The following is a 27,327-nucleotide window of genomic DNA, read 5'->3' on the forward strand; positions in this document are numbered from 1 at the left end:
CAGGAGCAGGCTGAGCGTGTCCCAGTCCGTGGGCTGGGTGGGAGCAGGGCCAGCAGTCCTGAGAACAGGAAGGGAGCAGGCCGGTGGATGTGGGGGCCTGCTAATGCCCCCACAGACAAGGCCCAGGAGACAGGCTGAGGAGGGCAGCAGGACCACAGCTCCCACCACAGCATTTGGAACTGGCTGAAATTCCTTTTTTCTTTGATTTTTTTAAAAAAAATCTTGCACACATTTAGCTTGCATTATTTTGGAATCATGTTCTGGCTTCTGAGAAATACATTGAGTGGGGCAGAAGTCATTTGCAAGGCAGTCCATGACGTCATTTGTTTTTATTTAGTCTTCTTTGCAAGGAGTGACTTTTAAAACTGATTGATCAATGGCAGTGACGCACGTGGAGAGGCTTGACAAAGGATCACGTGTGTTACAGGTGATCGCCACAGGACCGTATCTGTGTGTATTGATTACTAAGTGTCAGGCCTAAGCTTACTTGCCCTGAATTATGAAGAACAGAGCTGAGGTACTGAGCTCACAGGAGGCTGGGCGCACAGAACAACATGCTGATGAAGGCCCCTCTCTCCCGCACCCTTCCTGCCTCCGCGGCTCTGCTCCTGCATTGGGGCGCCGAGGAGTTCCATGACGTTCCTGGGGACCGGTCCTCTGTCTTCCCTGAGAAACACTTCACGTTTTCCCTGGAGAAGCACGTTACTCCAGGCATCGTGGTTCTGTTGGTACTCACCTGTTGCTGAGTTTAGGAGGATTTGGGCATGGCCCCAGGGGCAGTTTCATCTTCCTGGCGATGGTTAATTAGTTTAGGAAGGGGCATGGGGTCAGGCTAGGTCATCTGCAGCCAGTGACTCCATGCTGTAATTTTGTTGGAAAGCTTGGAAAAGGGGTGTGCTGTTCTGCTGAGAAAACAGCAGAAACTTGAAGCCGCCGGTAGCCATCTTGCTCCCGCTGGGTCGGAGTGGAGCCACCTGGGGAAGGCAGAAGCGAGCGGACAGAGCTTGGCATTATGGGAATGGGACTGTTAGTTTGGTCAGCCAGTGTTTTGGTCACGGACAATTGCAAACGGAGAAGCCCTTGAGTGCCAGGGGTGCATTCAGAGGAAGGAGGCCTCTGGGAGCTGCAGGGCTTGGGCGAGATCGTGTGCTGCTGGTGGGCTTCCGCATGGGTACGCAGGGTGTTGGGGAGAGCGTTGCTACGTTAGGCTCAGCAGTCATGTTCTTCTCTGAAGGTGTGTGGGTGGTGTGCTTCCCTCACTGGGCCCAGAAGTCACATCCAGATGCCTCTGAAGGGAGGGGCAGCTGCTCTGCCCGTCAGCTATTTGCATGGGATGAGCTGTGGCACACACGTGTGGGTTTTGCTAATAGTGGCTTGCACTGAGCCGATTGGCATTGGAGATGTGGTTGGTTTGGACCATTTTGAGAAGAGGAGGGGCAGACTATGTCACGTGCTTTGTTCTCTGGTGAAATGAGCTCCGAGGAGAGGTGAAAGAAGGGTAACCTGTGGGCCGTTTGTTGAAATGGAGTGGGGAAGTTGGCGTGGCACATTGTCTCCTGTCCCTGGTCAGGTGCCAGCAGCACAGAAGTGTGTGTGTGGCACCAGTGTCACACGGGAAGGGGAAGGAGAAGGGAACGTGGACAGATTTTCTAAGCAGACTTGAGCTCAGATGTCCTTCACGCTGCTGACTGTGGCACTGCAGTGCCGTCATGAGCTCGGCAGGCATATCACAGCTCCAGTTAGGCTGCAGATGGCTGACGCCTAAGCAGCCCAGAATGTGCAGAATCCACAAGCTATCAGATCCTTACAAGCCCTCTGCAGACAGCAGGGAGTGTGACCCAGGTCCAGGCTCTCTTGATTTATGCAGTTTCCAAAACTGGTTACAGTTTTATATAGCAAATAATTAAGTAACAATAAGAAAGTAGGCTGATCTTATCTAATGGAGCAGCGTTGTGTTTTCAAACAGAAGGAATTGTCTCACCAACTTGTCCTTTTATCTGACTCTGAATCACAAACCAAGCATTGATATTCAAGTTAAATCCAAGTTTTGCAGCATCTCCCCATCTCTCCGCTGTCTTCCTTCCTTGCTTCTTTCTCCATGCTGTGAGATAATTCCAGAAGGGCCGACAACAAAGCACTCAAGGTTTCTAGTTTCCCAATCTCTAACATAACAAATCAGAATCAGTGACTTGGTTGGTTATTTTTGCTGTTGCCATAACAAATTATTACTAATGTAATGGCTTAAAATATGTAGTTTTATTTTTTTCCTTACAGTTCTGTGGATGGAAAGTCCACCCCTGCTCACTGGGCTATCCGCTGTCCTTTCCCAGCATCTGAAGGCCACTGTGTGTTTGTGGCTGCCTCTCACTCTCAGGGCCAGCAGGTCGTGTTCTCACGCTCTAGCTCGCTCACTCTCCCCATCTTCTCCTGTTTCTAAGGACTGAAGTGTAGTCACATCTGGAAGTCTCTTTTGCCATGTAAGGTAACACATCTGTAAAAGCTGGCAGATCTCTGTGGGGAGGGTAGCATTAGCCTGCCCACAGTGGGCGAACTCCCTCGCCTCTGCCAGTGTCATTTGGGCTCACGACTTGCTGTCTGCCCAGTGCTGCACCCTGCATCAAGGCTGTGACCTCAGTGCAACCCAGATTTACCCTGATGTCCGCTAGCCAAGGGCACAGACTGATAACCCACAGGCTGAGAAAGGTTTCTGTGAATGTCGGTTGGGGAACACCTCAAAGTTTCTTTGGGGATTCCCCTGAACAAAATGGAGGAATCAAAACATTAACCAAGAAAAGATAGAAGATGGAGTAGATCAATCAACCACCTCAGCTATATGTTTGCAGCGAAAAACTGGACAAGGGGAAGCTCTAAGATGGACTATGTCAATCAGTGGACTCTGCACCAGTCTCATTGTACCTGGATTGTTGCTGACGGTATGTTGGAGCTTTTAACTGATCGAGGTGATGCTCTGCTGACTCTGCCTTCAAACCTGAGAGGGCCTCCCTAAGAGACCGTTGAACTTGACTGGACAGGTGGGATGCTGGACTCTGTATGGTGTGAGCTTTTAATTAGGGAATCTCAATGGAACTTGAGCTGTGGTTATGCATCAAGGTGAAGGAACTCACCATGGGGGAGGGGTTTGGGGTGAGGGGGGAGAATCCCAGTACCTATGAGATTGTGTCATGTAATACAATGTAATTAATGAATAAATGAATAGAAAAAAAATTTTAAAAATTGAGGAATTTCACACAATCACATAAATTCCTAATGCTTTTTTTTTTTTTTGTGATAGAAACTCACCAGAGTTGAATACTGGCCGCTGGAGGTCTATGTACAGGATCCGTGCACTCACTTACATTACCTGCTTGGTCCCTCTGTGGACATTTGAATTTCAAAGCCTGTTCTATGCTGTCTATAGCCTTAGCCCTATCATAAAAAATTCATTTTCACTCTTCTGATTCAAAAGTGCCACACATTCCTGAGTCAGTAATCATACTTATTCATTATTTAATCAACAGATTAATGTCATTACTGTATTTGATCTCTTTCATCTGAAGTTACAGATTTCTGTCTTTATTGAAATTTTCGGTAGTAAACAGTATATTTTCCTTTTATTATTATTTTTGATACAATTCCATAGGCTCTGGGATATCCCCCTTTCCTTCCCCAAATTCTTTCCCTCCCACTGGTTTCCCCTCTATTATTACAATAGTACAGCCCTGCTTAAACAGTCCTAAGTCCTTCATTCTGCTATTTAAGTGTATCCTTACACTGTCGGAGTGGACAATGGCAGAGAGTCCAGCATCCGGTTGTTAAGATATGGTAAACAGTTTCACTGGGAGTCAGTCTTTGATTTGGAAGTAGGGATGCACACTGTATTGCATCTTCACATCTTTATGTGATAGTCTCTATTATGCACTCACCATACGTCACGTTAAATGAAAAGCCATAAAACAAAATTAACAACAGGATGAAAGATAGAAAATTTGCAACAACATGAAGTTAAATAACATGCTATCAAATGACCCATGAGCCACTGAAGAAATGAAAAAGAAAATAAAAAACCTTTTTGAAGAAAATGATGCTACTGCATGACCTATGTGCCACTGAAGAAATTAATAAGAAGAAAAACTTTTTTGAAGAAATGCAAATAAAACAAAAATATTAAAAATCCATGAGATGTAGCAAACACATTTATAACATCAGGTGCTTATAAATATCAACATCTCAAATAAAAGATCCAATAATGAATCTTAAGGGGTTATTAAAAAAGAAAAAATGAACAGGAAGCAAGAAATGACAAAAATCACAACAAAATTAAATGGAATTGGAACTAAAAAACTGCAGATTGCTGCAAGAAAGAACTAAGAAAAGCAGGAAAAACCAAGTAAAATTAGAGAAAAAAAAGAAAGCATCATAAGAAACTAGCAAGGTAATCTCTTCTTGCTGAATAGATCCTTTGGTATCCTTCTTCATCCTTTTTTAATATTTTTCACATCAAAGTCTATATTATCTGATATAAGAATGGCTACACTAGCTCATTTTTCTTTTTCATTAGCCTGGAATATCGTTTTCCATCCTTTCACTTTGTTTCCTCATACTTTTGTTGATGAGATGGGTTTCCTGTAGGCAACAGATAGATGAGTTTTTTTTTTTTAAGATTTATTCATTTTTATTGGAAAGCCAGATATACAGAGAGGAAGATCTTCCATCCGATGTTTCACTCCCGAAGTGAGCTGCAAAGGCCGGTATGCGCCGATCCGAAGCCAGGAGCCAGGAACATCTTTCCGGGTCTTCCATGTGGGTGCGGAGTCCCAAGGCTTTGGGCCATCCTCGGCTGCTTTCCCAGGCCACAAGCAGGGAGCTGGATGGGAAGTGGAGCTGCTGGGATTAGAACCGGCGCCCATCTGGGATTCCGGGACGTACAAGGAGAGGACTTTAGCCGCTAGGCTATGCCGCCGGGCCCGATAGATGATTTTTGTTTTTTGATCCAATCAGGTAATCTTTGATATTTGATTGATGAGTTTAAGCCATTTACATTCAGGGTTAGTATCGATAAGAGTAATTTGGTCCTGTTAGTTTATCAATGAGTTGTTCATTGTTTGATTTAGTCTTCTTTTGCTGTTCTGTTGGGACGTTCTCCACACTTGCCTTTAGTTTTGGTGAATACTATTCTTTTCTCAGTGAATAGAACATCTTTGAGTATCACTTGTAGGGCAGAACTGGAACAGGCGGATTCTTGGAGCTTTTCTTTGCTATGGAAAAATTTCATTTCATTTTCAAAGGCAAAGGAAAGCTTTGCTGGGTAAATCATTCTGGGCTGACAATTTTTGCTGTTAGAATCTGGAATATGTCACTTTATTCTTTTCTGGTCTGTAGAGTTTCCTCTGAGAGGTCAGCAGAGAGTCTGATTTGAGTTTCTCTACATTTTTCGAAAAAAGATGAAGATTTTTTTTTTATTTCTAAATGTGCACATGGGATTATAATTACATTTTGGTTATATTGAGGAAGTGAATGCTTAAACATCAATCTTTCTCAGCCCTGTTACACGCATTAGAATAATATGTGCAGTCGTGTCACATTTCATAGTGCACAGTCCTGAGTCTGGGAAGCATTTCCATATTCCTCAGGAATGCAAAATTATTCCTTGGTACTTCTGTCATGCATATAAAATTGTTATGCTGTATTTTCATGCTTCTATTAATTATTTATGCTTTTTCCTTTTCTTTAAAATATATTTATTTTCTTTGTTTTGTGATACAATTCCTTAGGCTCCTGTACGTGTTAACTGGTTTTTCTCATGTGCACATTTAAGGATTTTTTTCCCCAGGGTTCAGCTGAAGAGAGCTTGGTTATCATGTAGCATGGCAAAGATCGCTTTCGGCCAACCCTGTGGGAGTTTTGTGCGCCCTCCTACATTTTATTTCCCAGTTCTTTCTCCAAATTAAGGAAGTTTTTCCTTTATTATTTCACTAAATATATTTTTAAGCCCACCTTCCCTTTTGTACCTTCTGGAACTCCCCAAACTCTTACATTTGACCAATTGATAGCGTCCCTTAAATCTTGAGTAATTTTCTTGATTTAGTTCCTCTTCCAGCTTTTTGATTTTTCCCCCATTGTTGAAGGAAATGTCTTCCAATTCTGAGATTCTTTCTTCTGCCTCATCCATTCGATTACTGACACTTTCCACTGAATTTTTAATTTGCTGCAGTGTGTCCTTTCTACTAATGTGGCTTCATTTTGTTTCAGTGTTCCCACTTTCTGTTGACATATTCCTTAAATTACTTGAATTCCTGTACATGCTGATTATTATTGTTAAGAAGCTTTAAAATAAGTTTAAAAAAACTTTATCCCCCATTTCTTCAGTGTTTTCCTCATTTAACTCTGAGGTTGACAAAAGCTTTTGTTCCTTTGTGGGGGAGGCCTCAGTAATATTCATGGTGCAGCTGTCTCTTCTTTTGCTCTTGGTCATTGCTGTCTGGTTAGCAGATTCCTTTTCTTAGGGTCAGTTTCTAAGCTGTGTTGCCCATTGGTCTACGGGTTGATTTTACTGACTGCATTCAGTACCTGGTTCTTTGTAGTCACTTGTGCCACTTCCTCCAGTGAGTTTCAGTTGCAGGCTGTTATGCTAGGCTTCCACCATAGTCTCCATAGTTGCAGCTCCTGGCTCACCACTCTCGACCCCCTGTGGTCCTCTGCTGCGGCCCCTCCATTGCCTGCACAGCCTTTCTTCCACTCCTGGTTCCAGCAGTGCCCAGGATTAGGGAGACACCAGCTCTGCTAAATCACTGGGTTGTCAGAGGTGCTGGTCTTGTTGGAGCTTGCTGGCCATTAGGTCTGAAGGCCACCTGGACCTATTTTGTGTGGAGCCAGGAGGATGCCAAGCTGGCACTATTTTCTCTGTGAGACCAGTGAAATGCATTGAGCCAGAAGTGAGTTTTCTGCTGGCTCAGCACCTGTGCAGCTAAAGGTTGTTCCTCCAGCCCTGCAGACTTTTCCTCAGTGCACACAATTGTATCCAGTGTGACACTGGTGGGGTCTGGATCTGCTGGTTACTAGGTCTGGGGGCCACCTGGACTGTCTTGGGATAGAACTTGTAGGATGCCAAGTTGGTGCTATTTTCTCTGTGGGACCAGTGCAATGCCTTGAGCCAGAAATGAGCTTGTTCCTGGCTTAGTGCATGTGCAGCTTGCTGTTGTCCCTCCAGCCCCACAGTTTTTTCCTCAGTACACAAAAGGGAGCCTAGTGTGGCATTGGTGGGGATCTGAGCTGTGAAATCCACTCTGCTCCTTGCAGCCGGCTGCTTGGGCTCTGCTGCTCTGCTTCTGCTTGTGGTCGAACCGCGCACATCAGCAGGATGTGCAGTTCTCAGCTTGGTTCACCTCCTGAGCTCCTGGGGGCTTCCCTTCCCACCTGGCCTGACCGCTGGGGTGTCTAGGCACTGCAGTACTGCTCCGCTGCCTCTGCTGCTTTCCTGTGTCTACGGGCGTCCAGGTGTCCCTCTGCCGCCGGCCTGTCCTCTCCTGTTTCCTCGGATCATGGACTCTGCCTTACCTGGTGAATGATTGTCTGTCTAAGCGTGTCCTTGCCCTGTTCTGCCATCTTGTTCCTTTGTTCTCTCTTTCTTTTCTGACTTAAAAACCAATACCTACATTATGACGCTTGAGAAAGCTTGCCAAGACACTTCTAGTATAGCTTCTCTCCCTGTCATTCCAGTTAATTGAGGATTCCCAATAGTTTTCTCTCTGTTTACACAAGCAAAAGCCGTTCTGAAAAAATATTTCCTAGCTGTCCCTAATGAAAGTGATCCATCCATAATCTGCAGACATGGAATAGCAGTTACTCGTTTGAGAAACATCATTTGCCAGTAGGCTTTATGCAACCACAGCTGAGCTCTAGGCAAAGAGTTGAATGGAGAATTATTCATTGCTTGGTATTTTGAGACATGCAACCCCCTTCCTAGATTGCTCAGAGCTGTTTATAACGCAAAAGAAAGGTACTGGGATTTATTGGTGAAAACAAAAACAAAACCACAATCCAAAGAGTCACATTTCTCATAATTAATGCAATTTTTTTTTTTGCTGAAAAAGCAAATATTCACATTTGAGGTTTTTGCACCCTGCTGACTGTCTCTCACCTTACACAACTGCAGATCCCCGAGTGACACTAACCTAAATGAAGGGTGCGGTGGCCACGGAGGTGCAGGAACAATGCCGAGGCTCTGGTGGGGATCAACAGGTGCTTGCTGAGGCAACACATGCCATGGAGAGTCAACCAAGAGCTAATTACACAAAGTGAGCTTCTGTTTCAGCTCCAACTTCCTTCAGCGAATCTTTTCTCACATTCTATTTGTGACACATAATCTACCTGAACTTGTGGCATATTGAATAAAGTCACTGCCTGGTACACAGGCTTCCACAGGGCCGCCGGTCTGAGTCCTGGGTGGTCCGCCTTGGGTCCACCTCCCTGCTGGTGTGCCTGGGAAAGCAGCAGGAAGCAGAGAGTGGCCCAATGCACTGGGCTGTTGCGCCCGCGGGAGGGACCTGGTCAAGTCCTTGGCCTGGCCTACCCCTCTTCATTGTGGCCATTGGGGAGTGATGGGCAATTTCTGTCTGTCTGTCTCTCTATAGCATTGCCTCTCAAATAAAATAAATATCTACAAAAATGAAAAAAAATTTACCTGCACTTGAAAAAAAGAAAAACTTACAGAAGAAAACATGCTGAAGACTAAGTGGTGATGGATTACATTGGAAGCTGGATGATCTGAATATTTTCCGATCTGGTTTTAGAAGAGCAGTGAATTAGTGGAGAGCTTGGCATGTTAGCTCTGAGTCTACTGTGAACACATTTGTTCTAGAATGCATCGTTGTGTTTCAATATTAGAAAACAAGTCCATTTGAAGATAATCTATTGATTGTTAGAATATTTACCACACTTGGTTGCAGGCTTTTAAAAACATTTTTCTTGTAGGTGGAATTTTTGCTTGGCTGTTTCCACTGGGGGGAAATGGGCTGCTAGGTGATAAAGGGAATTACTCGAGGTGGTAACTTTCAATCTTCCTGTTTTTTGTTCTTTCATCTTACTTGCAGAAGCGGCGAAGGGAAAGGTTGATAAAGGGCTTGACTGCCTCCGCTCCCCACTTCTGCCACTCAGGGTTTTATTTTTCAATATTTGAGAGTTCCGAAGCCTCAAAGGGTGAGACTCTTCTTGACATGATGCATGGAATTCCTGTGTACCTTCCTACCCCACAGGTGCAGCAGCTTTGGATAAAATGTGGGGGAAGGAGGAACGTAGGCTCACCACCTTGATTCAGGTAGCACAGCATCCGCTAACTTGGCCGGCATACCAGTAACGTATTTGCCTATTTTCGTAATGTCACAATTGTGGTTTTTTCCTGTATACACAGGAAAACCAGTTAATAACTCATCTGATTTTCATCCTCATTTTACAGGAGGAGTTTTTTTGTGGTGGGGGATAAACATAGCACATATGCTTGATATACTGAAGAATAAATATGAAATGCCTTATTTTATTGTTGTGATTATAAGACTTACAATTTAAATGTTTTTAAGAAATGATATTTATTTATTGATTTGAAAGATAGACTTACAGAGGGAAAAAGAGAGATATCTTCCATCAGCTTGTCCACTCGTGAAACAGCTTCTACGGTTGGGGTTGGGCTGGGCTGCAGCCAGGAGCCTGGAACTGCATCTGAGCCTCCTGCATGGGCGCAAGGGCCTAGGCGGTTGGCCATCTTACATCAGCAGGGAGCAGCTGCAGGAACTCAGGTGGCCTCGCAGACAGCACCCGGAGCTGCTCTTCCACAATGCGGGTCCTGGTTTTAAGATTTTTAAATGTTGTGTGACTATTATTTGCACACACTTCACTGTCGTGTTCTGTTTGTGGCCTGGAGAATCAAACTGCTGTGCCATTCCTAGAAATGTCCTTCAGCGTATTTTCACTATTGCACTGAGTCAATGTGTGTGTATTGTTCAGGTTTTATCATTGCATGCCTTCTTTGCTTAAACAAATTAAAAATTTATTATTTACTTTTAAAACTTTTAATTGGCTTTTAATAGGTTTAGTAAGGATATGCTGACCCTTCTGCATTTCCTCCCTCTGTCTTCTCCCTTCTCTTCTTTTATTCTTTTTTTGGTTTTTGAGATAACATTTTAAAGTTTATTTTACAATAAAAGGTTAAACGTTTTGTCAACTAAAATGTTTATCAAGTAAAAAATCAAAAAGACCCTAATTTTCTAGGAGTATAGACAGTGGCTACAAACAGTAATTAAATGGAAAAGTGACCATTTGATCTGTGTGTAGTAAATCTTAAACACAGATCACTGTGTTTGTTTTGTTACTAAATCTGTGCGTATGTATATGAAAGAATAAGAGAAAAATAAATGTATACATTACATGCAGCACACACATATTAAGATAGTTTCAACTCAATTGTCCACTAAAGTCAGTGGTTTTTCTTACAAGAAACTTTGCTTTTAGGAGCTCACTGTTAGGATTGATGGAGGAAGAACATGTTAATGCATGGACTCACAGTGCTTTGTAGGATTTTCTAGTTCCTGTACTGTTATCTATTTAACCTGGCTTCATCTATGTTATCATTTCCATTAATTAAAAAACGTAGCAAATCAAGGTCCCAAACTCATTATGTTTTATTAATTCTGACCAGCAGCATTACTAATGAAAGGATTCATCAAGAATGCGGTTTTGGGTTACTAATGTTATCTGACTTCAGCAGAGTCAAGAAAATAAAGTGCTCTTTTGAAATTAGATCTTTAGTGGAATGTTTCCAACTAGAATATCCTATGCATAAATGTCACATATGGTAACCTGGTATCCTGAAACATTAAGGTCGTGTGGTATTTCAAAATATAAGTTGGCTCTGTGGCTTCTCAGGAGACTTCAGAGCCTCCCATGACTCTTAGAGTAAAGGCAGCAGGCCTAATCTAGTCCACTCATTTCCCTTCCTCTTCCACCACAGTCCTCTTCATGCTCTGGACCAAGACATGCTGTCTTTTATTTTCTTAGGTGTCACTGCTTTGTGCCATAGGACTTCCCAGTGTTGGTCCCTCTACTTGAGAATGAACAGGTGAGGCAGAGCAAGGTGGAAGTGGCAGGTGGAACAGGAGAGAGCTGGTGTGGTAGTTCCAGGATGTAGGCATAGCCACATGTGAATTCCAGCCACCACGTAGCTGGGTCTGGGTGTGCGGCCTGTGGTACGGCAGGCAGGGAAGAGGTGGCCTCCCATGGCGGACACATCAGGCTGTCAGCTTGCTTCTCAGCCACGGATTCCATTTTTCATCTTCCTGAATTGCTACTAGAGGCCAAACATTTAATTGTTTACAAAACGAGAATTATTGTATCGTGAAATGCTTTCTGTTTGTTTAGCACTTCTTAGCTCTCATATGTATGATTTCATTTGGTCTTCACTGTAGCTCTGTGAGAGATACAGAGCAGGTATGAACAAGTGAGATAAGTGGCCCATGTTGGTTATATAATGTATGCGGTGAGCTGACACTTGAACCTGAGCTTTCAGATCTCAGTTCAGAATCCGTGCCACCAACTCCAAGTGTCTTTTTTTTTTTTTAAAGATTTATTCAGTCTTTATTACAAAGTCAGATATACAGAGAGGAGGAGAGACAGAGAGGAAGATCTTCCGTCCAATGATTCACTCCCCAAGTGACCGCAACGGCCGGTGCGCGCCGATCCGAAGCCGGGAACCAGGAACCTCTTCCAGATCTCCCATGCGGGTGCAGGGTCCCAAAGCTTTGGGCCGTCCTCGACTGCTTTCCCAGGCCACAAGCAGGGAGCTGGATGGGAAGTGGAGCTGCCTGATAAAGAATAAAAGAGACTTTGGCATAACGGCGACCATCGTAGCCAGTACATCAGCAGCCACCACCAGCTACCGTGGTGACAGTGAACAAGGTCGCGGAACAGACTGCAGAGTTGCGGACAACAGGACTTTACTGATGAACATGAGCGGGTGGACATGCTTGCGTTGTAACTACGGGTTGATTTGTTGTCAGAGGAACAGCAGATGCTGTGAGATTTGGTCTAGACCTCTTGTACCCCACTGTATGCCTTTTTGTGTGTATCACCTATGCAAGTGCAAAATGTTTTCCCAAGCCCTGGTACTGCTGTCTGCTCACTGCTACCGAGCTAAAGATACTCCTATGGTCAGAGCCTCTTGTTCTCCATCATATGCTTTATGTATGTTTCACCTGTGTAGTGCTATGTTTCCCTGAGCCCAGGAACTGCTGTCTGCTCATTGCTACCGAGGTAAAGACACTCCTAGCCATGGAACAGGGTTGCCAGCCTCCCCAAGTATGATTTGTGCATCTGCAGCAGGCAACACGTTGAATGGCAGCCGGTGATGGTTAAGATGGACTGGGTACTGACCAACCTAAGACAGGGGCTCCATCATGCTATGGAGATTCCCGATGACGGGTAAGGCTGATAACCTGTGAGTCCACAACCTGAGACAGGCACATTCAAGTCTGCTTTAAAACAAAAACAGGGGGACCTGTGTGGGCTAAGGAGTTGGTTAGCACTCGCTAAGCTGAGCACTACAGGCAATGGGCTTGGGGCTGAAGGCACCTGGTCTAATGGAACTCAGCTGTATCCAATATTGAGAGTGTGGGCTAAAGCCTAAACAAGAACTAGGTGAGAGGTCAAGAGTGGAGGCAATAAAAGCAGGCCTCGAGAGAGGCCTGAGAGAGACCAAAAAAAAAAAAAAAAAACCTTAAAAACTTAAAACTTTTTATGATGGCAGGTTCTGAAAGAGGGGACCAGCAAACCCCTGGAGGAGGCCCGCGATGGAGGGGAGAAGTGCCTGGGCACCCCGCATGGGCTCCAGCGCTGCCCAGGGCAGGCAGGCTAAGGCACCAGGGCAGGCGACTCGCCGCCCTCCACACACAGCCCCTTGCTCAGGAGGAAGGCGTCCTGCTTGGGCCCGCGCCCCAGGAAGCGCTTCAGCATGGCCCTGGCGTCCTCGGAGCCGCAGGGCCTCAGGATGCAACTTCTGTAGTCCATGCCCACCTTGGCGTTCAGGATGCCCTCCTGCCGGAAGCGCGTGTGAAACATGTCCATGGAGTACACCTCGCTCCACAGGTAGCCGTAGTACTGTGCGTCCTAGCCCCCGGCCAGGTGGCCAAAGGTGGTAGGCATGTTGGTCCCTGGCATGGCGGGCACCCCAAGGATTTCCTGGCAGAGCCGGGCATACTCCGCGGCCGGTCTGCGTCCGTCTGCGTGTGCAGGGCCTGGTCCACCTTGGCCAGGACTGTCTGGCGCAGGTTGAAGAGACCAGTGTTGGCCTGCCGGGAGCGGATGAGCTTGTCCAGTAGCTCTGCGGGCCAGTGCGGTAGTGCTGCGACGTGCGGCGCAGGGCTCCTCCTCCCACACCCAGTTCTGCAGCATCTGTGATGGTGCCTCCACGAAGTCCCGCTCCACGTGCGTCCCGCCGAACCTGGCGAACTCCGCCTGTGAGCACAGCTGGTGCATCACGTGACCGAACTCGTGGAAACAGGTCTCCACCTCCCCGTGCTGCAGCAGGGACGGTGCGTCCGGCGTGGGCTTGGTGAAGTCTGCTCTGTTCCTCCCTCCTTTTGGCTGGGTGACTCACTGATGCCATGTGGCATGGGGAAAGCAGGCCTGCCAGCAGAGCTCCCTGACCTGCCTGCGGCGTGGGGTTAGCGGAGGGCAAGGAGCCCCGTGTTGGAGGGGATTCTCCCAGTGATGCGCAGGCTGTCTGTGCTGTGGCGGGGTGGGCAGGGAGTGTGACGGGAGCCTCAGACGGATGTGCACTGTGTGGACAGCAGCCAAAGCCACTGCAGCCCCTGTGCTGTTCTCTGCAAGATTTCACTGGTTTTTTTCCCCTTTTTTCCGGAGTACTTGTCTGGTGTGTTTTGCATGCTCATTTGGTAAACATCTGTGTGCTGCTCTGGTCGTTCTGCCTTGAATTCCTAAAATACAAAGTAAGTGTAACAAATGACACCTGACTATGTAAGTCCTATAAAGTTGAAAAATGATGCTGATGATGGTGAGGGGATAGCTAATATTAAGCCGTTCCTGAGTGTCTACGTACCATGCCAATGCTTATCCCAAGTGTTGGCTTATTAGGTGCTTAGCACAGTGTCTGACATACGGCTAGCATTCATTGAATGCCCACTGTGATCACTTCTGAATGGAGGATGAATGGGTCCTGTTTATTCACAGTGGACCAAGAGCTTCCCCAGCTGAGGGGAGCAGGGTGGGGCTAGTCCGGCATCTGTATGGCCTAGCAGAGGGTGGGTGGAGGTGCCTGCTCCCCTGCCTGTCCTGTGTATTCTTGTCTTATTGGCTGCCTTTGATGTGCGTCTGGTGGTGTCTGACCATTGTGATGGGATTTTGTAGAGGGGTCAGCTGACAGTAGTCTCTGGACATGTTTCCTCAAGCTTCTCAATGTTGAAAACTTCAGAGACTTTTTTAAATGCAAAGGCCATCCTGACACTTTCCTAACCTTCGGTGACCCTTCCCTACCCATGCTGCATGAGTAAGGTCACCCAGATGTGGCGCCAACAGGCCCGTGAGTTTTGGTTGTTTGAGCTTTGCTTACTGGGGTTTGGATCACTGGCTACTGTGGTTTGCCTGTAGGTGTGTCAGCTGGGCCTGCATGGGTCGACCTGAGGCGACTGTCCTGCCTGATCAAGGTAGAGGCTGAGGAGTTTCGAGTTGTGAGATGCCATTTTTCATGACATGGAGGCTAAGTGTAGAGATTCCTTTGCTGGGTGATGCTAAGACACGAAGAGTCTAACAGACTGCCATGTCAGCAACCTGGGCCGGCTGATAGCCCAGCACAGGAGCCAGGGCCTGTACCTGAGGTGGACTGGACAAAGAGGCCTGGGAGGAATCAGTGAGGCACATCCTGGGGCTTCCCAGGCTCCACCTCTGGCAGGTGCTCCTCTGAAGTCACTGGGACCAATGGCCTGATGTGCCAATTCACTGGGCTTCTCCTCTTTGCTGCTGGTGGCCCCTGGCTGCGATTGAAAACCCGTTGACTGCAAAGTTCAGGTTCTTCCCTCTCCCTGGTGTATTTACACAGCATCTCAATCTCCCTTCCTCCCTGTGATTATTTTTCTACATGAACTTTTTTTTAAAAAGATGATTTATTTGAAAGGCAGAGTTCACAGAGGGAGAAGGAGGCAGAATTAGAGGGATCCTCCATCCGCTGGCCCACACTCTGCAAATGGCAACAGCAGCCTTGGCTGAAGCCAGGCGCCTGGAGCTTCCTGTAGGTTCTCCACGTGGGTGCGGGGGTCCCAGGGCTTGGGCCTTCTTCCACTGCTTTCCCAGGTGCACTCGCAGCGACCGGGGTCAGAAGTGGAGCAGCCACTGCTGGTGCCCACATGGGGTACTGGCTTTACAATGCTGACCCCACGAACACTTCTCTTGCACAGCTAAGTTGGCCACTGTGAACAGAGGCGTTTTTGTCAAAATTGTTGATTGCCAGTGACAAATCCAATTTAAATGAACTTAAGAAAAAATAGACTTGATTAAGGTGACCAGGAAGGAAGATGGTGCAGATGGCAAAACCAAAGAAGAAAGTGCAGGGTCAGGCACTCGAGGCTGGATACTTCGGGAATGTTTGTCTATGCTCACTGCTCATTTCTGCTTGTGGGATTGTGTCCATTCTGCTCTCTCATACAGAATGTCGTGAGCTTTGCTTCTTTTTCCTAAGGTCTGTTTTCCGTTCCTGGAGAAGGACCTGATTGGTTTTGGTTAGTCTTGTTTCCACTGCTGGGCTCCTTCTGTGCCCAGGGAAGCAGGCGGGCTCACACGCAGCCTGCCTGTAGCAGTTTGGCTGTGTGATATTCTGTGGCAGGAGCCCATCCTGGCCAGTGGGGCTGCAGCACCGCTGAAAACAGGATATTCTGCTGAGCCAGGTCTCAGACATCTGGGAGCCCACGGTGGGTGTATTGGCACACGTGGCATGATCTGTTGCGAAACTAAGACATGGGGGAAATGTGCTAAGAAACCAAACATTATTGCCACCAAAACCTGCCTTGAAGATCCTGTCACTGAACTCAGTATGGAACAGTTCCTAGTGGCACAGCTTGTAACCAAGCCCCCAGCTAGCCGTCTGTTGTCACTTTGCGGATCAGCCGTTGCCTCTTGCTCCCCTGTCTGGTGCTGACCTTACGTGCCTTGCGTCCTGGTGGAAGCTGTTACCTTTGTTAGTCTGCTTCCGCTCATGGGAGGCAAGACTGACCTTTTTGGCTGCTGTTGAATATCTAGTCCACTTTTCCTCCCTTTAACTGAGTTCTGTTCGTCTTCCTCGGCCTCGCTGTTAGACTTCTCCTGGCGGAAAAAATGGCTGGAGGCATGAGTGTGGTGAGGAGATGAAGGCTTGTGGAGTGTGTGAGTGCGCGTGATCCTGGCCCCGCAGCTGGAAACAGCAGTGTTGTTGAGAACCTGTTGACGGCAAAGTTCAGGCTCTTCTCTCTCCCTTGGCTCGTGTAGCTACACGGTGTCGCAGCCTCCCTTCTCCCAGCGTATAGCCACACCTCGGAGGCTGGAAGCTGCATGACAGTGATGTAGGGATATGCTTTTTTAAAATTGAAGTCTTCATTTTTATGTGATGCAGTTTAATAGGCTCAGGGGTTTCCCCTTCTGCCCTCCCCGCTTGTCTTCCCTGTTGTTATATAGGGATAGTTTTGCAGAGGTGGATCTAATTGCAAGAAGAGAGGCGACCATTCCAGGAAACAAAAGCAGCCTGAATAAAGAGGTGAATGAGAAGTGACTTCTGTCTAGTTCACAGAGTCAGCCTGGGAGTGGTGGCAGCACAGGGTAGTGGTAGGTAGCCTGGGACGAGCCAGGATGCGGAATGAACAGCTGCTTTGTTCGAGGCTCCCTGCTGTGCACTGCCAGTCCGCCCCTGTCTGACTCCTGGGTGGCCCTGTGAGCCAGGGATGCCCTTAGCCCTGCTGTGCACTGCCAGTCCGCCCGTGTCTGACTCCTGGGTAGCCCTGTGAGCCAGGGATGCCCTTAGCCCTGCTGTGCACTGCCAGTCCGCCCGTGTCTGACTCCTGGGTAGCCCTGTGAGCCAGGGATGCCCTTAGCCCTGCTGTGCACTGCCAGTCCGCCCTTGTCTGACTCCTGGGTAGCCCTGTGAGCCAGGGATGCCCTTAGCCCTGCTGTGCACTGCCAGTCCGCCCGTGTCTGACTCCTGGGTAGCCCTGTGAGCCAGGGATGCCCTTAGCCCTGCTGTGCACTGCCAGTCCGCCCTTGTCTGACTCCTGGGTAGCCCTGTGAGTCAGGGATGCCCTTAGCCCTGCTGTGCACTGCTGATTAACTCTCCTCAACGCACAGCTGGGAAGAAGTGAAGCTTGCATGCGAACTTGAACCTGTCTGCTCCGGGTGGGTGTCTCCTTCTGAACCACGTGCTTGGCTGCCTGAAGTCGCTGTGTGAGTTTGACAAGAAGCCAAAGAAGCACCTCGGAAATCTGACCAGAGAGCCGCTGCTATTAGCAAATCTGCTCTGCCTGTCGGACATTATCATTTTTAAAAAGATGGAACTCTATGAATGATCAGTTCATAACTATAATGCATTCTCCTCATACAAGGAGCACACAGGACTGAATTAGAGTCTGTGTGTGCAGATTCTGGGCGATTGTTTGTGTTTCAGTGTGTCACTCAGGGCGCTGCAGGGGGACCAGCAGCTCTGCCCCAGCTGGGCAGGGTTGAGCTGCTCACTTGCCTGCCTTCCAGCTTCAACATTTTCTGAATCTTGATTTCTTTGCCTAGTGGCAGAGACTCAGGAATCCTATGGGTAATAAATTATGTTCTGTAATAATGAGCCCTTTCTTTTGCTTCCATCTGCTGGTTTTCAGGATGAACCTTGATGGGTTGAGGTTTATAAAAAATCCCTGAGCTTAGAGAGGGACTCCTCCCCCTTGGAGCTGCCTTCTGTCACAAGATGAGGCCACAGGCGCGTTGGCAGAGCTTGGGGCCGAGGGGTGGGTGCTGCTGCGTCTCTCCTGCTGCCTGCCCAGCTCACCACCTGATCCTAGCACAGCAGCATCTGAGAGAAGGCCGTGTGGCTGCCAGCAGTTACTGAGCAGGAGCAAATGCTGGTGGAAGCCAAGGACATCAAACAGTTCCCAAGAAGAAAAGGCACAGAGTGTCTCGTACTGCGAGTCAATGCATTTTGCAGGCATGAGCCGAGTGTGGTTAGGGTCAGAGGAGACTTCCTGGAGACGGTGTGCTTCCAAGGATAAAGTAAATAGAAGGTGACATGGTTGATAAAAACAAAACAAATAAAACACATGGGTGATTTTATTATTTCTAAAGACTTATTTACTTATTTATTTGAAAGGCAGAGGGAGAGAGAGAGTAAAAGAGAAAGAGATTATCCCTCACTTACCAAGTGGCCGCCTCCACCAGGGCTGGGCCAGGCCGAAGGCAGGAGCCAAGAATGCCATGGTCTCCTACGTAGGTGTTAGGCCTTCCTCCACTGCCTCGTGGGCACATCAGGAAGAGGCTGGGTGGGAAGCAGAGCAGCTGGGACTTGAACCAGCACTCAGACATGGCTTGCTGATGTCTCAGGTGGCAGCTTAAGTGCTGGGCCACAACACCGACTCTGGGTAATTTTTTGAACAGTGTAAAAGAGGAGGGGCATTTGGCTGAGCGGTCAAAGACTGAGGGTGTGCCTGCATCCTGTACCAGAGAGCCTGGCCGCAAGGTCCAGCCTTGCTTCTGATCCGAGCTGCTTGCTAGCTCAGGCCCCGGAGGCCGCGGGCCGTGACTCCGGCTGTCGGGCCTCCCCACGTGGGAGAAGTGGGCTGAGTCTGCGGCTCCTGCCTTGTGTGAGATGCACGTTCTCTGCCTCTCTGTCTCTTTCAAGCAAATAAAAGTTGAAATAAAAAATCATAAAAGGAAAATGATCATCCCAACAAAGATGATTGCTGTTAGTATTTGGTGCATGCCCTTTCAGTGTTGTATCATTGCATTAGATAACCAGAATTAAATCCTACACATGCTGTTTTGCAACTTTGGCTTTCAGCAATATATGGCATTTTTCTGTTAATAAATCTTCAGAAGCATAATATTTTTACAATGAAAATTGCTTTTTCCTCATTATAAAAGTGTGATGATTGCATGACAAATAGAGCATGTACAAAATATTGTAAGGATCAAAAGAAAAAAATCCCAGATTCTACCCCTCAGCATTAAGCGCATATATGCCCTGACTTTTTTCCAGATGTGTGGGCATGTATGTGTGTATATGCGAAATAGCAGAACATTTATGTATAACATACATCACACTTTATTCATATAGGGATTTAAGAAAAGTTCTCATTGCCCCTCACAACCTCCCACCCCATTTTTAAGCACCAGGGCATCAATTATGTCTGTCTCATTTGTCAGAGAATTCTTGGATTCCAGTGCAGTGCCTGATTCATGATAGATATTTATTCATAAAAAATTATACAATGAGAGACTAGATGGTAGGTCCACCTTGTAATCGATCTTGAGTTAGGAGGTAGCAGGGGTTCTATCCAGGCTTCTGGAAGTGGGATAGAACTTCCAGAACTAGGGACTCTGAGTTATGCTACAATTGGTGAGTTAAGAAAAACTCCAGGAAGATACAATCGGCTTGTTGGCTAAGCTTCTGGCACTGACGTCCATGTTCCACACTTCCAGGCTGTGGTTCTGGACACCAGTCTTCTGCTGTGTAGACCTGCTAGGGTCTGGACACCAGCCATCTGCTGTGTAGACCTGCTAGGGTCTGGACACCAGCCGTCTGCTGTGTAGACCTGCTAGGGTCTGGACACCAGCCGTCTGCTGTGTAGACCTGCTAGGGTCTGGACACCAGTCGTCTGCTGTGTAGACCTGCTAGGGTCTGGACTCCAGCCGTCTGCTGTGTAGACCTGCTAGGGTCTGGACACCAGCCGTCTGCTGTGTAGACCTGCTAGGGTCTGGACTCCAGCTGTCTGCTGTGTAGACCTGCTAGGGTCTGGACACCAGTCGTCTGCTGTGTAGACCTGCTAGGGTCTGGACTCCAGCCGTCTGCTGTGTAGATCTGCTAGGGCAGTGCATGGATGGCTTGAGTGGTGAGTGCTTGCCTCTCACAAAGAAAACCTGAATTTAGTTCCTGGTTCCTGGCTTCCACCTGGGCCGTTTCTGGCCGTTGGGACCTTTGGAAAAATGTACTAGAGAATGGGAAATGTACTCTCTTTCTGTCTTAAACAAATGGACAAATCCAAAGGGGGAATAGTACCCAATCCAGCCTGTGCTGGTAGCCTTTGCAAGTAGCGTTACTTGAAGGTTAATGGCAGCTCAAACCACCTTTTTTCCCCCACTTTCCCTGTTTTCTCTCTACCAAGCTCTAGGAAGACAAGATTCATGTCCAGTAACTCAGTTCTGCCAATGCAGTGTCATGTGTGTCTTGGTATTGACACATATTTCTTGGTGGGTGTGATGGTGTGGGGAGGGAGGTGACAGAAAATTATCTACCGACAGACCCTGTTGGGAATAGGAGGTGTGCGATGCTTCTCTGGCGTGACCAGCTGCTGAGATGGCTGCTTGTTTCATCACCTCCTCTCTCCCTTACCTTGTGTGCTAGACCTGATGAAAGCAGTTATGGTGAGGATTATGTGTGGGCAGACCATGAAGTAGTCAGCCAGCTTTATTCTAGCTCTACTGCTGCCAGGGAAGGCTCCCGCGCAATCCTGGGGACGTTGAAAATGCTCCAAACTCAAACGAACCAAAGTGGCAGTTTGGATCTTGAGATCTCAGACTTTCATATTGCTGGAAGAAATCCAAGATGTCAGCTTAGAGATGTGGACTCTTTGGGTTAGAATGAAGTTGGATGCCAGCCAGTCCAATCCCAATTTACAAGTGAACAAAGTGTGTCGAGAGATGAAGATGAGTAAGTCAGTCTCCCAGCAAGTCAGAGGTCACTGCCGCCAGAACTTAGGGACCCCAGCAAGTCAGAGGTCACTGCTGCTAGAACTCAGGGACCCCAGTAAGTCAGAGGTCCATGCCACTGGAACTCAGGACCCCAGCAAGTCAGAGGTCACTGCTGCTAGAACTCAGGGACCCCACGTTCTAGGCTGACGTTGCTTGTGAGGCTCTGCTGTGGAAAAGATAAAAACTGAAGATAAAAAATGACCGACAGTTGACCACCGTTTGTATGTAAGATAGAGTTGAATGAGAGAGAAAGGGGAAGTTGAAGAAGTAGAGACTAAGGAAACCGATGCAAAGGAGAACTTTCCTAGGGAATGCGTCTTAGGGCTGGCACTCCCAGGCGTGCGGGGGCGGGAAGCCTGCGTTAGTCACTCAGGCTGACTTGTCCAGATGTACCATGAACATCTCCAGCACACATGTGAAAGCTAGGGCATTGCAGGTTTGGTCATGAAATTGAAATGCCTCAGACATTAGTTTTGGAAGATTACTGCTTTTTATTCTCATCTAAATGGATTTAGCGAAGGAGCTCAGTTTGGGTCACAGGAGACTAATTAAGCAGTCTAGCATGAACCATGGCAAAATCCGCTTGTACAGAGTGAGGCACAGACAGAGGAGCTGAACCGTGGCAGTGCTGAAATGTGCTCACAGAGTTAGCTTGGCCTCTTCCTGATGGCTAATGGAACCTAGAGGAAGAAAAAAAGAAAGTGCAGCGAGGGTAGACATTTTGTAGAAAGGGGTGGTGGTAATCAGGCAGTGCCCGATTCCAGGTTTTATTTCTCTTCTCATGTTTGTCCTTTTTTCCGCTTCTGCTTCTCAGACAGGCCTCTTCGACCCCAGCCTGCTTCCACTACAGCCAGAGCGGCACATTACTGCCAAGGTCATGTTCTTAAATAAACCTTTCTCGGAACATTCCGGGCCTTTCCTTGCCCAAAGCAATGGTTCTGTACTTCAAAGATCCGACACCATGGGGGAGCCTGTTTAAAATGCAAAGTCCTAAACACACCCCCAGGAGAATCTGATGCCATGGGTTTGGGGTGGTGCCCAGAAATTTATATTTTCAACACGTTCCCAGTGTATTTGTGCTGCAGGTGCCTCAGGAACTACATTGAGAAAAACTGGCCTGTGTGAAGAAGTGATTTTAAATGGTGAAAATTCAAACCCACAGTAGGCCGAAGAGGAGGAAGATTTTTTGGAAAGCATTGATCACCAAAACATCTACCTGGACTGGAGATGTTGGGCAGATGCGGCTGGGAGAACACGCAACTTTTGAGTGGATGCCAAGGAATTTGAAGTGTTGTCATCAAAAAAAAAATTTTTTTTTTTGACTTGAGGATGTCGGCTATCTGACCAAGTGGAAAGGATCCTGGATGAGCACGGTGCCATCCACTTAGGGGACACATGACTTTTTGGCTAGCTATTCAACTTCCTAGAGCCTCAGCTTTCCTCAACTGCTAAATGGAAATAATGTCAATTTCTGTCCTGGCTGTTCATTGACTTACAAGGGTCAAGCAAGTGAAAGGATTTTGGAGAAAGCGGAGTATCATCAGGTGCTGTTATGGTAACAGTCTGTTCTTTCCACCCTCGCCAAGTGGCACAAGAAGTCTTGCTCGGGAGAGTAGTGGCAGTTATAGTGGCTGGGCCTGTGGGGGGACTGTGTGTTGACTTGAAGCCTCCCTTGCTGTTAGCAAGCGGAAGGAGGAAGGCCTGTGTGACCGACAGCGTGGTTTTCATTCCCCGTGGGTCTGGGGTTGGAGACCTGCTGCAGACTGGCACGCTGGGGTCGGACTTCCTCCGACCCCAGTGGATTTGACCGAGGTTAAAAGTGACAAAAGCGTAAGAAAATCCACGCATGCTGAAACCCAACAGGCTAATGAGGAGAATAAACAGCTTATGTAATTGGACCTTGTGCATTTCCCCAAAAAGAAATAATGAAATATGTGGAAATGTTGTCTCTGAAGGCGTCAGTTACTTGGTGTTGTTTTTAGTTTGTAAACTGCACATTGCCTACAGGAATTACATGAACAGTAGCTTCTGGTTTGTTTATAAATGGGTACCCTCGCCTGAATTCTGCGGTCACAGCAGGGGGGCACTCATGCAGCCTGGGGACTGCCCTGAGCATTCACTGCTGAGAAGCTGGGTGACATGACTGTCCTTTACTCTTTGTTTTGCCTGATCCAGCTCCGCTTCCAGCTTTTTGTGTTTTCCTCTGGTGACAGGAAATACCTTCCTATGCTGAGATTGTTTCTTCTGCTTCCTTCACTCTATTTTGAAGACACTTTACTGTACTTTTAATTTGCTCCACTGTATTCTTCGTTTCTGATAAATCAGCTTTCATTTAATTCATTTCCTGTCTGACATATTCCATGAATTCCTTGAATGCCAGCTTTATGTGCTTCTCATTGTTGATTAAGAAGTTTTATAACATGTGTTTTGAATTCTGTTTCCCCCATTTTCCCGATGTCTTCCTCAGTGAACTCTGAGGTTGGCATAGGATTTTGCTTCTTTGCAGGGGAGTCTTCAGTAATATTCATTGTGCCTTTGTCTTTTCTTTTGATCTTGGCCATTGTACTTCTGGTTAGCAGAGTTTTCTCCTTGGGGCAGGTTTCTAGGCTGTGTCACCCACAGGTCTACAATTTGATTTTACTTATTGCGGTTGGTACACGGCTCTTTGTTTGCAGTCAGTTGTGCCACTCCCTCCAGCGAGTTCCAGGTCTGTGTTCCTTTTTTTTTTTTTTTTTTTAAGATTTATTTATTGTTATTTGGAAAGTCAGTTATACAGAGGGGAGGAGAGACAGAGAGGAAGATCTTCTGTCTGATGATTCACTCCCCAAGTGGCTGCAGTGGCTGGAGCTGAGCCAATCCGAAGCCAGGAGCCTCTTCTGGGTCTCCCACATGGGAGCAGGGTCCTAAAGCTTTGGGCTGTCCTCGACTGCAGGCCACAGGCAGGGAGCTGGATGGGAAGCAAGTTGGACAGGATTAGAACCAACAATCATATGGATCCCGGCACATTCAAGACGAGGACCTTAACCACTACTGGGTCACACCGGGACCCAGGTCTGGGTTCTTATGTTAGATTTCCACCATGGTCTCTGTAGCTCCAGCTCCTGGCTCACCAGTCTCCACCTCCTGTGATACCATAATGAGACTGCACTGTTGTCTGTACAACCTTTCACCCACTTCTGGTTTGAGCAGTTCCCAGGATTAGGGAGGTACCAGGTGTCTTACATAGATAGGTTGTTGTTGGTGGTAATCTTGTAGGAACCTGTTGGCCGTTAGGTCTGAGGACCACATGGACCTATTTTGACCCATAAAATGCCAAAATCGATATTACTTTTCCTGTGGAACCAGTGCAGTGCCCTGAGCTCAGTGAGTTCTCATTAAGCTCAGTGCATGCTCAGCTCACTGTTGTCCCCTGCGGTCTTAAATTCTTTGCCACACTGTAAGAAATGGTGCCTGATGTGCCACTAGTAGGGTTCTTGATCTGCTGGCTGTCAGGTCTGAGGGCTATCCGGACCTGTCTTGGGTGGAACCTGTAGGATGCCACGTTGTTTGTAGTTCACTGAGTTGGAAATGAGATCACTCCCAGCTCAGTGCATGCACAGTACTGTCCATAGCCCTTGCCTCCTTAAACAAAATGGTGCCCGAAGCAGCTCTAGGAGGTGGTTGGGCTGTGAAATCCACCCGGTTCCTGCACTGCCTGTCTGGAACCTTCCACTCTGTCTCTGCTCCTTGTCAAATCAAACAGACCAGCAGGAGGAGCAGTTGTTTTTCTGGGTTCACCTCTGGTGCTCCCAGTAAATGTCCCTTTCCACCTTGTTGCTGGTGGAGTTCTGACTGCTGGTGTAGTTCAGATCACCGCTGGCTAAATGCCACTGGGATATTGGTTACTGCAACAGCACACGGTTGTGTCTGCTGCTTTCCCGTGTCTGTCCGTCTCCAGGTGCACCTCTGCTGTTGTTCTGTCCTCTGCTATTTCCTGGAATGGGCGTCTCTGCTTCACACTGGCTAATGTTTATCCAACTGTTTCAATGTGTCCTTACCCTGTTCTGCCACCTTGAATCTTCTCCAAAAACCTAGTTCTTTAAGATTTGCCTCTTTGAGGGCCTGGCATGGTGTTCTAGTGGCTAAAGTTCTTGCCTTACATGAACTGGGATCCCATATGAATGCCAGTTCTAATCCCGGTGGCCCCGCTTCCCAGTTAATTCCCTGCTTTGATCTCTATTTCTGTCAAATTTTAAGAAAAGGCAAAACACAGAGAAAGAGATCATTATTTGCCTGGGGCTGGAAGTAGTATCAAGGATTGATGGCGAAAGGACATGAAGGGACTTTCTGAGTGATGGAAATGTTCTATTCCTTGATTGTGAGGGTGGCTGCTCAGCTGAACGAGTTTATTACCACTCATTTGAGCTGTATGGTTCCCGTGGGTGAATTGTGTGATAACAGATTTTAAAAGGTTACTAAAACAATGGACTGTTTCAGAAGAGGAAGTTGTGTGAGAATGATGAAAGCTTGGACAGGTATCTTCGTGTGATTGTTTCGTTTTTGTAGTTTCCCAGTGTTGGATGGGTCTTTCCTGGTGCGTCACAGGAGGAGCTCTTCCGGGAGCAGCTGCACCTTGGTGCTGAGGCTGCTCCTCCTCGGGGGAGGCTGTTGCCAAGGAAGAGTGGGGCTCAGCTGGGGAGGGCTGCAGGAGGCTGCTCCGGGAGGCTCCCCCTGGTTGTCCTCTAATGACGCCAGCTGAGCACACTAGAAGCAAGGGGACGCCACAGGGAGCCAGGTTAATTAAAATGTCTTCTGTTTTGTGGGGCTATTGTCTGTCCCCTCACTTTTGGGAGGTTACAGTATGGATTTATGCTTCGTTATTTTCTTCTATCCCTATCATAGTTGTATAGTGAGAGCTTTCCACATTTTAATTTTCAGAAACAGTCACTTGGATAGATTAATAAGTAGAATGTTCTAATTGCCAGTTGGGGTCAGAGAACAAAAAAATATCTTCTTGCAGGGTGGGACTAAGGGACCCCTAAAGTCCCCTTCAGGGGACTTTTCACTAAGTCAATAGATAAGTTGCTTCAGAAGGATCTCAGCATATTTTCTGTTTCTTCTCACTGTAGCTGGTTAGACCAGGTGGGAAAAGTCTTGTCCCTTCAGCTTGCTGGTGTCTAACTGCTACTCCATAAGAGATGTAACAAGAGACACGAGTGAATCCCACTCACTGGCCTCGCTTCCATCATTGACATTTTCACCATTGATACAACAAGGGAAACGTACATGCTTTTTAGGGAGTATAGAGAAAACATTGCTTTGATTTTTACCTGCTGCAACAGTTGAGCACGTTTGTCCTTTGAGCAGTCCCCCATTTTTCCCATGAAAGAAAAGAAGGAAGAAAAAATGAAACAAAAGGAAGGACACCATTGAGTTAGACTAATTACTATTCAGAAGCATTTTTGATATTTTAATTTGAAGATTACTCTGTTCTTTGTAAGATCAGAAGCTTGTGTTTGCAGAACCATATGCTGCCTTGGTTCCGTGAGTGGATACCCTGTAGCTCACAGCGGGAGCCAAAGCTGGGAGCCTGCAGGATGGCTGCACAAGGCATGTCTCACGTGGATTGCCTGTTGTCATCTTAAAGGTGGAGGAGCAGTCCACAAGGCAAGGGAACACACAGAGGGTCTCATGTCCTGGTGGCGTGAGACATCCAGGCAAGCCTCCAGCTTCTAGTGCACACAGCGTGGCTCCAGCTTCTAGAGCACACAGTGTGGCTCCAGCCAGTGGGATCTGAGACACCCAGGCAAGCCTCCAGCTTCCAGAGCACACAGCATGGCTCCGGCCAGTGGGATCTGAGACACCCAGGCAAGCCTCCAGCTTCCAGAGCACACAGCATGGCTCCAGCCAGTGGGATCTGAGAAGACCCTCCATGTGCAGGAACGTTTCTGAATAAACATACTAAAAATATGCTTGTCTAGTCAGCACAATCCACAGCCAAGCTATTCACAGGTGTCACAGTCACTCATATGGGCACAAACACATTTCCTCTCTTATAGTTCTTTTATCAACGTGGTTATGTCCCAACTAATTCTTTTAGTCTTTATTACAGTGATCTGTGAATTGATCATCATTGTAAACACCATTATAGTTACTAACTGTGATATAATTTGTTACTACTGTTGGTCTTAGTTCCAAATATTAACTTGCAGCGGGTGTGGTCCTTGTTATCGATCCCTTCGGAGTGAGTGCCAACAGAAGCTGGTGCAGTTTAGAGAAAGAAACCACTTCTGCCTGTTAGAGCTGTGGCGTTGCACATTGGACCCTGAGGAGAGCGCCTGAGAACATTGGTGTTAATTACCAGGTTGAGGGAAGATGATG

At 47.2% G+C, this 27,327-nt stretch overlaps 1 pseudogene; it reads right to left on the bottom strand.

The window, feature by feature from the left end:
* Positions 1-12,774: 12,774 nt before the first annotated feature.
* Positions 12,775-18,476, bottom strand: LOC131482939 (thimet oligopeptidase-like; annotated as a pseudogene).
* Positions 18,477-27,327: the final 8,851 nt, after the last annotated feature.

Source organism: Ochotona princeps, chromosome 21, assembly GCF_030435755.1.
Source record: "Ochotona princeps isolate mOchPri1 chromosome 21, mOchPri1.hap1, whole genome shotgun sequence".
Taxonomy (NCBI): domain Eukaryota; kingdom Metazoa; phylum Chordata; class Mammalia; order Lagomorpha; family Ochotonidae; genus Ochotona; species Ochotona princeps.